Source organism: Cupressus sempervirens, chromosome 5 (genome assembly GCF_028749045.1).
Source record: "Cupressus sempervirens isolate cs-2001-9-10 chromosome 5, ASM2874904v1, whole genome shotgun sequence".
NCBI classification, from domain to species: Eukaryota; Viridiplantae; Streptophyta; class Pinopsida; order Cupressales; family Cupressaceae; genus Cupressus; species Cupressus sempervirens.
Window position 1 is genome coordinate 327,117,293 of NC_143122.1, and position 11,242 is coordinate 327,128,534.

The 11,242-nt window shown below is 34.7% G+C and overlaps 1 pseudogene; it reads right to left on the reverse strand.

The window, feature by feature from the left end:
- LOC149555998 (DNA (cytosine-5)-methyltransferase 4-like) overlaps positions 1–10,932 on the reverse strand; it is a 33,893-nt pseudogene extending 22,961 nt beyond the window's left edge.
- Positions 10,933–11,242: the final 310 nt, after the last annotated feature.

Here is an 11,242-nt window from a genome sequence, read left to right on the forward strand (position 1 = left end):
GTGCTCTATGAGCCTCAAGTATAATGAGCTCATGCAAACACCCAATGAAAGGTACATAGATACATCCTTTATGATGCAAAAGTCCATCAGACTCCAATGAATACTCTAAATACTTCCCTTCTAAGGGTCTCTAAGAATGCACCAATTGACTAACTTCTGCATAAAGCTCATATGCTAACAAGTGATGTAGGATCTACTCTCGCAAACCAATGCAAGTAGTCATAGATGAAAGCTCATGAAACCTTCTACTTAAGGCATTTGTAACCCCATTATCCTTTCCCTTGATGTAATAAACATCAATATCATACTCACAAAGGAACTCCATCCAGCTTCTTTTCCTAGCATTAAGGTTCAGCTGTGTGAATATGTATTGCAAGCTTTGGTAGTTGGAATGAAGTTTGAATCTATGACCTAAAAGCAAGTATCACCACCTCACTAAAGCATGAACAATTGTTGCAAGATCTAGGTCATGAGTAGGGCAATTGAGTTCATTAGTCTTCAACTTTCTAGACTCATAGGAAATAGGTCATCCATCTTGCATAAGGACTGCTCCTATACCATCCAAACATGCATCTGTGCACACCACAAAATTCGTAAAAGGATCTAGCACTATAAGGATTAATATACTCATGTGGGCTCTCTTGAGCTCTAGGAAATCTCTATCACACTTCTTCCCTTTTTTTTGAAGAGATGTGATTGGGTATACTAATCTAGAGAATCTCGTAATATCTTGCTAGTCCCATAAAATTCCTTACTTCGGTGACATTGGTGGGTGTTGGTCAGCCCATGATGGCCCTAATCTTTGATGGGTCTACTGAGACTCCATCGCCTGATATAACATGACCCAAATAATACATCTTAGGTCTATAGAATGCACACTTTTATAAGCTACCATACAACTAGTTCTCTCTCAACTTATGTAACACTTGTCTTAGGTGCTCTTCATTCTCCTTCTCATTACGAGAATATATCAAAATATCATCAAGGAATATGACCACAAACTTATCCAAAAAGGTACAAAATACTCTATTCATGAGGCTCATAAATATAGTTGGAGTATTCATGAGGGCAAATGGTGCCACGATGAATTTGTAGTGACCCTACCTTGTACAAAATGCAGTCTCATTGATATCACTACCACAATCCTCAACTATAGATAACCCAACTTGAGATCTATCTTTGAAAATACTTAGGCACCCTATAACTAATCGAAGAGATCATCAATCCTAGGAAATGACTATTGGTTGTTAATGGTTAGTTTGTTCAACTATCAATAATCAATGCACAACCTAAGTGATATGTCCTTCTTCTTTACAAAATTACTAGTGCACCCTAAGTTGACACACTAGATTGAATATGCCGTTTCTCTAAGAGTTTCTCTAACTAAGTCTCTAGCTCACCAAACTCATGAGTAGTCATCCTGTAAGGGGCTCTCAATACTGGCTTAGCTCCTGGCACAAGATCTATTTGAAAATATGATGCTCTAGGTGGAGGCATACCAGGGAGCTCTAAATGAAATACACCTACAAAATTGGAAAATCATCGAGGGATAACTCTCCCTTTGAATCTTCCTCTCTATTACTAATAGTGATAGTGAATAACTAACATCCCTTTCACATGCACCATCTAAGCTGCATAGCAGAAATTATATGAAGAGATACTAGTTTCTTCATTTTGAAGATCACTCTAGAGATCCCATATTCTTCCACACATTCTACCCTCTTTTGTTGAAAATCCATCTTGGTTCTGGGGGCATAAATCCAATCCATGCCAAGGACAACATCATAATAACCTAGAGGGATAATGCATAGATCAGGCATCATGGTCGTGTCTCTAATCTGAATCTGGCAATTATTCACCATGGAACTAACTGACACTCTAGCTCCTAGGGCTAACTCTACTTCCCAACTAACATCCTATCTAACTACCACTAGCCCGTAACACTCCACTACATATGGAGATATAAAATGTCTATAGCTTTCGAATCAAATAAAATAGCAACCATAGTACCCTGTATTATACCTATAGCCCTAGTCGCTATGGCCTGATGCTCAATCTAGTGGTTGTCAACCACTGCAAATACTCTATCGGATCTACCCATGTCACCAACTGTAGGCTCTGAGATAGCCCCTCTCTAACCACTAGATGACTATCCCTATAGACACTCTCTAGCTATATGACCTATGCCACTATATGTGTAGCACAGTCCTCAGGTATAAACCTAAACGCCCTAAGATCTGGATTGTTGTGGACCCCCAAACCTACTAGATCCATTGTATCCACCCCTGGAAGACTATTGAGTCTTTGATAACTAAGACTATGGGGGCTATGCCTTCTGATCCTATTTAGGACCTGTGACTACCACTACTTGGGCTTAGAGCCCTGATAAGCCTATGAGGTTTATATTGTTTTTGTTGTGGTTTTTACTACTAATATTGTTGGCCCTTAGAGGACCCTACTACATAGTTTTGATTCCCTTTCTAAGGAGGTTTATGTTGTCCTGACTACTAGGTCGAGTTTTGGTTCTAAGACCAATCTTGAGACTCTTGTCTACTTGGGTATCCTCAACAACTAGTGCTATCTCAACTACCATTCTAAGGGTGGTAGGGAAGGCCAAATGGACTACACCCTAGAGTGAGAAATTTAGGCCCATGATGAAGTGATGGAATTGCAATTTCTCATCCTTTATGTATTCAACATAAGGAAGGAAGCTCAAAAAATTGACTCCCATATCAAGCTACTGTAAGGCCCCTCTAATGTAGAGAATGAAACTTCTCTATCTGCTTCTATCTGAAGTACTTGAAAAAGCACCTCTCTCAAAATCTAACCAAAAATGTCTCCCATATGAGGGTATCCAAGCTCACTTCTCCTATAGATTCCTCATGTTGCCACCAAATGGAGGCATTCTTCCTTAGCTAATGGACTACTAGTCATGCCTTCATATTACTCCTATAAGGATATAATCTAAAACACCACAGTAGACTCTGTAACTAGACCTCTGTTACTACTTTGTCAATGGAACTAATAAATAATGGTGATTGGAGTTGTATCAACTCCCTAATCTCATCTTCTACATGTCTAGGAGGTCTATTGAGTGGTGGTCCTAACTGATGTATCGACTCACCCTCATGATCATCCTATCCCTCAACCTACCTTAGTGGGGGACTCCTACTCCTCTCTCTGCCACCTACCTCATCTCCTTTGAGATCCTATGCTTCCCCTTTTGGAATCTACTACCCTAGCTATACTATGGGTGGTAGCCTCTATTAGACTACTCCAATCAAGGTTTGAAGGGCATCCAAAATATCTTGATTAGGGTTTGGTGGTGGTGGTGGTGGAGGTGGTGGTCCATCCTCCTATTCTGCCCTAGCACCAACTGCTCTACAACCTCTGCCTTGTCGGCTATTTTGTGTGACGGGAGGCATCCTTCACAAATTAAAGTTTTAGATAAGTTGAAACTTAATGATTTTAGGTTCCTAGTGTTGAAACACAAGCTATGGTACCAAATTCTCATGCCCAAAATAACAGGGCAAAAACACACAGTTTTTTTTTTTTTTTTAAAGTTAATTAATCCACTAAGTTGATATATGTTTGACTATGACTTACATGACACATTAGGTTATGAATCTATATATTTGTTTCACAAGTTAAACTATAGTTATGTTGAAATGTAGATATAGGTTTCCCTAACAATACCTTAACACTTCATTTCAATTTATATCCAAACGTGTAGGATTAAATAATTATAGTAAAACATTTTTTATTTAATCGATTTGACATTTGTTTGAACTACATTAGACCCTATACCATTACCACTTATAAAATGTGACCCTTCAATACATTATTAATCTATCACTTTTATTTTTAAAAAATAATTATGATATTAAAGAAAATAAGGTAAACATCAACATTTATAAATTAATTAAATAATTTAAATAACTAAACCAAAATAATAGTAATTAAATCTATAACTAAAGTACTATTAGACAAAACATTTACATAACTAACACTAAATCAAATAAACGTTATCTTTCTAATCATTATTCAAATTCTAACCCATTCAACTTTTACACTTAAATATTTTGAATTAAATTTAAAAAACTCAAACAATATTACCAAAATAATAATTCTATTTACATAAAAAAAACTACATAAATCTAATCCTAAATTTCTTACTAACACTTACTAACAAAGAAAGAAAGACATACTAAAAGAATAACTAATTAAACTTTACTAAAATAATAATACAAAACTAAAACTAACTACTATACTATTCCTAAAAAATGACCTAACCTAACTCTTAACTACCTCTAACATCACACTAATTAAAAAAAATCCTAACTTGATTTATTAACCAAACCTAACCACTAACTAAACCCGAGCCATCAGCTAACTTTCTCCCTAACTCACTAACTTTTCCACCACCCTTTTTACCACACTACCCCAGGCTCACATGGGCACCCCATACGTGGGTCACATTGCCCAAGGGAGATCGTAGGAGGATGTGGTTTGGGTGGGATGGGAATTGGTTAAGGAGACCCATCAAATCAAAACATAAAAGCCCTCCCCCCCATCAAAGCATTCACATTCAATGAAGTGCTCAACCAAGTTGTCATGGGGCACATGCAAACATGAAGCCAATAGGAGAAAGGTAGATAAAGTTAGACCATTTAATGTGTTGCACTTGGTCAAAAAAGCCTATGTCTGGGATGATGAGGTGGAGGGTAGGAGTTAATTCAAAGTTTAGTTGTTGGTCTTTAGGATAAGATAGAGTAGTATATATATTTATTTATTTTTGTTTATTTATTTTATGTTATTAATTAAATAAATAAAAGTAATATTAAAAAGGATCTTGAGGGAATATGCTATTTTTAATAAGGGGATTAAATTTTTCCCATACAAAGGGCAGAGAGCAATTTTCTCAAGAAGGATTTTTTTTTTTTTTCCAATGTCTATAATTTTCTAAGTATTAGATTTTCAATTACAATTTAATTTATATGGCAAGGGGATATATATATATTTTCATCTAGGTTAAATAATAGTATAGAGTTTGATGTTATGTTGATACATTAATGTATGAATATTTCTCTTTTTAACAATTGCAAAAATACAAGATGAAATACCATTTATATAATTGAATTTTCTTAAAACAGTTCAAAATCAAATTGCATAAATTTATGGAGTGTAAACTTGTGAAAGTAATGGTGGAGTTCCAATTTTCGCACTAAAGTAAAAATGGGATATTTGGGTGGTCACAAAAGTCAACAACAGAGTCTAGAGGGGTGGAAAATGACCCCAACCCATACATATACCCCCTAGGCACTTAGTTTTCATTAATTTTTCCCCCTAGGACCATTTATGACCTATTAATTTGCTTAAAATATTTGGACTTTCTAAAAACCCAAGGAATGCAATTAGGGTAATTAATCTCGATTACCAACTAATTAGTATAAGGTTACTAACCTAGTCCATCTCAGATTATTAGATTACTTGGCTAACCCTATTTATCATGCTAATATACATATACGAATTATGAGTGTCAAGTGACACTATAAGATCACTGTTACAAAATATTAAACACTTTAAAATTTATGATTACATAATGATACACACATTTAGATTACGATACAAATGAAAATATGAAACAATGAGGTCTACATCTTTCATTAAACTCAACCTTGGGTTTTACAAACTATACACAAGGTCGAGTTCTAATTCTCCATTAAATTTCCTAGCTAATAATCCTACACACTGAATTCACACATTAGTGGTTCGAGAAAATGACATGCATATATTTAAAACTCATCTGGATATTCACGTAAATTAAAACATCAAACTTTCATATAAATAATTGTTATCTCAATATTGCTCATATATTTAACCATTAAAATTTTGCATAATTAAGGTATTAATCATACTCCTTATTCTACATTCATTTTTTGTACTACATCATCAATATGCATGTTTATAAAAGATTAAATAACATGATTAAGCATCTCAAAGTAAAACATCACACGACATAAAATAACATAATAATGTCCAGTCCATCTGGCAATGTCTTGACATATCAAGTCATAATGTATCAAAACAATAATGTATTAGTTGTACTATGATGGGTTAGGGTGATGCCTCACAATCAGATCTTCTAGACTAGGTCACGAACCTCAAATCCAAATATCAAACCTTAGATCACTTAGTAAAATCTTGGCAATGAAGTTTCCTTCACTTCTGCTATTCTCTGCTCGACTTTGCATTCCACTCTGCTACTTACAAGTATTTCTTATCAATCCACACACATATCATGATAAAGGAAAATGTCCTTCCTTTATACCACATCCATAAAAAATTTCCTAAGTCAGTGGTTAGACCTTCTCAATTAATCATTATAGGACCATATTAAGAACATGTTACACATAGAGATAACATCAATCTTCTACCTTACAACTTGAATATCTTTCTGTACACACAATATTATGATGAGTGAACTTAGCCATATTATCAACAACATGTCTTCTTAATATCCTCAACCTTGATTCTCAAAATAACAACTCTGCTAAGAGATATAACACATTTACTTGAACATGCCTCTGTAAACTCTATCTCAGAACAAAAATCACCAAAACTTACATAACCTCTTCCAAACTTATTATTTCTTCATCCGATGTTAACTCCATATACTAAATACTCAGAATTGTCTCCCATAATCTCAAATAAGGATGATACTCAACTAGTCATCTGTACTAACTTGATATTTCTAATATTCTTATGTTAGATACCTTAGAAGACTGCTATGTTGACATCAATGACAAACTCAGTTATGAATGTAACATATTATCATAGTAACATATCTACAATACTTTCTCATAGGAATATCATCAACATTCATGCTTCCAACAATCTCCCCCTTTGGCATTGATGGCAACATAGACGAAAAACATATAGTTCCAAGAAGACCAATAAAAGATTGTTAATCTTTCTTTTCAAATCCTCTTCATCAATCATTCTCCCCCATTGATATAACTCAATATACTTTCCATCAAACTGCCATTTCATGTTGTACTTCTTCTTGCTTGACTTCTCTTCATGATGTTTTTCATGTTGTACTTCTTCCCCATTGACATCAATGTCAAAGGTTTCAGCAACCATCAAACTTAGCAACAACTAATTCTTACTAGCTCAAGTTTTGAAAGACACTACTCAAAACAACTTCCAACAAGAGTCCTAGATGACTTTGTCCATCATAGATACTCCCCCATTTAGGAAGTGTTAGCATTCAGTCTAGACAAACAATAGTGCTCTATTACACTAGATTGATGCACTCTTGTATCTTTTACTCTGATGTAGGAAGGGGCATAACCCCTAACATACCTCACAAATACTCAAAAGTCTCTTTGGGAAGAGGCTTAGTGAATATATCTACAATCTTCTCTTTAGTGATCACATACTCCAATCTATTTCCTTTTCTACTACTTTCTCTCTCAACATGTGATACTTGTTAGAAATGTGTTTGGTCTTAGAATGCAACACTAGATTCTTAGAAATATTTACTATGTTTGTGTTGTCACAATGTATGACAAGAGGTTGACTAATTTATATCCTTTTATCCTTCGATATTTGCTTCATCCAATTACTAGATTACAATTTTTTTCTATTGCAACATATTCTACTTTCGTTATACTTTGTGAGGTACAATCTTGCTTCTTTTTTAGCCAAGAAACTAATCTTCCTCCAAGAAAGAAGGCTCCACCATTGGTGCTCTTTCTGTCATCCATACTACCTACCCAATCAACATCAGTATAAGCACTTAGAGTAAAATCATTAGATCTGATCTAACCTCTGATGTTCCTTTTATATATCTAAATATCCTTTTGACTGCTGCATAATGTACTTCTTTTGGATCAGCTTGGAATCTTGCAACAATTCCAACTGTATTTGCTATATCCAACCTTGTGTGAGTCAAATATTAAAATCCTCCAATCATAGATCTGTACTTCTTCCACTCAACAATAGTTGTCTCATCCTTTGTAGATAACTTGTTTCTAGTTACCATAGGTGTTCCAATGGGTTTGCATGTTTCTAAACCAAACCTTTTCATTAATTCCTTCAAGTACTTAGTCTAAGAAATAAAGATTCATTCTTTATTCTGTGCAATCTACAATCCTAAAAAAATATTTCATTTTCTCCTATCATACTAATCTCAAATTATTTCCTCATCTCTTTAGCAAAATTTTCACTTTCATCATCATTTCCTTCAAATATGATATCATCAAAAAATATTACCAAAATCATCAAACCATCATCAATTTCTTTCCAATAGAGATTACTATATACCATACCTTTTCTATATCCAAACTTTGTCACATGCTTTTCCAACCTTGCATACCAAGTTCTAGGTGCTTGCTTCAATCCATACAATGCTTTCTTCAATCTTCATACTATGTCTTTGTCATCTATCAAGGGACAACCTTCAAGATGCTCGATGTACACCTCTTCTTCAAGTTCTCTATTTAGAAATGTTGACTTGACATCCATATGATACACTTTGATTTTTTTTTGTGTTGAATAGGCTAAGAATAATCTTACTGCTTCTATTCTAGCTACTGGAGCATAGGTCACATCATAGTCTATTCCTTCTTCTTGTGAGTAACCTTTACATACCAATCTTGCCTTGTTCCTTACAAATTCACCTTGTTCATTCATTTTTTTTCTGAATACTCATTTAGTTCCTATCACATTCTTGTTTTATGGTCTGGGGACCAATTCCCATGTTTCATTCTTTACTACCTAATTCAATTCCTCTTCCATAGCTTGTTTCCAATAATCATCCTTACATGCTTCATCTACATTCTTAGGTTCAACTTGAGATATCAAACATAATTCTTCATTGACTTTGTTTCTTGAAATCACACCTTTATCTTTGCTTCTGATGATCTACTTGAATGGGTGATTCTTTATCATACTCTTTTCCAAAGTAGGAGTTTCTATCTCAACTCTTGGCTCTACTAAAGATTCTAAGCTTTGTTCATGCCTTAGCTCTCCTTCATTCTACAAATCATTGTTAGTCTCAATAATACCTAATCATTCCTTGGCTTAGTAACAACATCATCATCTAAATTGTAATCAACTATTCTCTTGTATCTTGAATTTCTCATCAATTCTCACATTTGCACTTTCCAAAATAGTCTTTGTTCTCATATTATAGCATCTATAAGCCTTGCTTTTCAATTAATAACCAAGAAACATAACTTCATCACTTCTAGCATCAAACTTACCAATATCATCATCTCTTTTGATATAGGACTTACTGCCAAAAATTTTGAAATAGTTAACTGTAAGTAAGTGATCAAACCACATCTCATAAGGGGTCTTGTTTATGTCTTTCCTAACTTGCATTTTGTTCATACTATAGATTAATATATTCATAGCTTCTCTCCAAAACATCTTGGTACATCATTCTCAACTAACATAACTCTTGCAACTTCTTTTACTGACCTATTTCTTATCTCTACTATACCATTATGTTTAGGGATTCTCAACTCAACTTTCTCTTCTTCTATTTCTTCAATCTGATTCCCATTCTTCAAATCATTGTAATGATATCTTCCACATTTTCATGGTTAGCCTCCAGATCAACAATAGTTACCAAAGCCATCTCTTCTAATACTTCCTCTTTCTTAACCAATTTAGGCTCATTATCTTTATCATCACAATCTTTCAATAATCTTTCCATACTTGCTTTAAATTCTTCATCTTCATCAGAAAGTGAACTCTTTCTAGTTTTCCTTACTCTCTTAGGGCATGTAGATGAAAAATGACCAAACTTTTTACATGTCCAACAAACAAAAAATTTCATACCTTCTGGCTCTCTTTTTGTAAGTAGATCAATATCTTCCTTTATCTTTATGTCTTCGTTGGATTTGGACTTATCTTTGCTTGAGCTTCTATTCTTTTGTATACAATAGAAGGATTCTGGATCTGAAAACTCAATACTTTGTTCTTTATACAAATATGATAACTCACTAAGAATTTCCACCATCCAAGTGTCAAAATTTCCTCTGCTAGACATAGGACTATCTTTCCTAAACATGCTTTCCATGGATCTCCCAAAGTTGTTAGACTTTATCTTCAAGGACCTGATGCTCTAATACCAATTGTTAGAAACAATAGTTCACCAAGATAACTGAGAGGGTGTGGGTGGTGAATCAGTTATTCAACAATTAAAACATTTATCTTCTTTAAACAATCTTAACCATTCAATCAAAGTAAACAACAACTATAATAAGATGCACATAGACAATTACACTAGATATTTTAACTAGGGAAACTCTTGATCAGAGGGGAAACCCTGGTGGGAATGATGCCCACAAGATGATGTACTAATATAAATATTCTTTATTAGAGCATGCACCTTGTTAGGAGTCTATTACAACATTTAGTACATAGAGTCCTTGTTAGGAGACTTTGAATCCCTATTAGGAGATTCCAACCTTGTTAGGATTTGTGCCAACCCTATTAGGAGTTGTAGTTTAATGTATGCAAGAAGAGCCCATTGCCCAAATATGCAATTTCAACTACAAGAAGAGCTCACTACTCAAGCATGCAATTTAGTGTTATGTTCTTCAATTGAACCAATCACTGTCAGACCTTGTAGACTAGGTCACAAATCTTGGATCCAAATATCAAATGTCGGATCACTCAACAAAACCTCAGCAATGAAGTTTCCTTCACTTCCACTCTAATCTACTTGACTTTGTATTCTGATCTTTGTTGCATATAATTACTTCTTATCAATCCACACACATGTCACTAATACATTTGGCATCATTTTGCAACAGCTATGTGTCGCAATTATGACAAAAATGTGTCACCACTATGACAGTCATTAACGTCGCTATTTTTTAGTCGCAAATTATGACGTCTATCCTTTACCATCGTAATTACAATGCATATTCATTGCTATGCAACCACTTTATTGTGACATCAACCCCGTCGCAATTCTTGGGGCTGACATCACAATAGCGATGGACATCAGGTAATTGCAACAGTAGTTGGGGCATTGCCACTACAGAGACCCCATCACAAGTCTTGTGGCTGACATCGCAATTGTGACAGACACCTTGGCAATTGCAACGGCAGTTGGGCATCACTGCTACAGCAACCCCATTGCAATGCTTGTGGCTGACGTCGCAATTATGACAGACACCCTTGCAATTGCGATGGTATTTGGGCGTCAACGCTACAG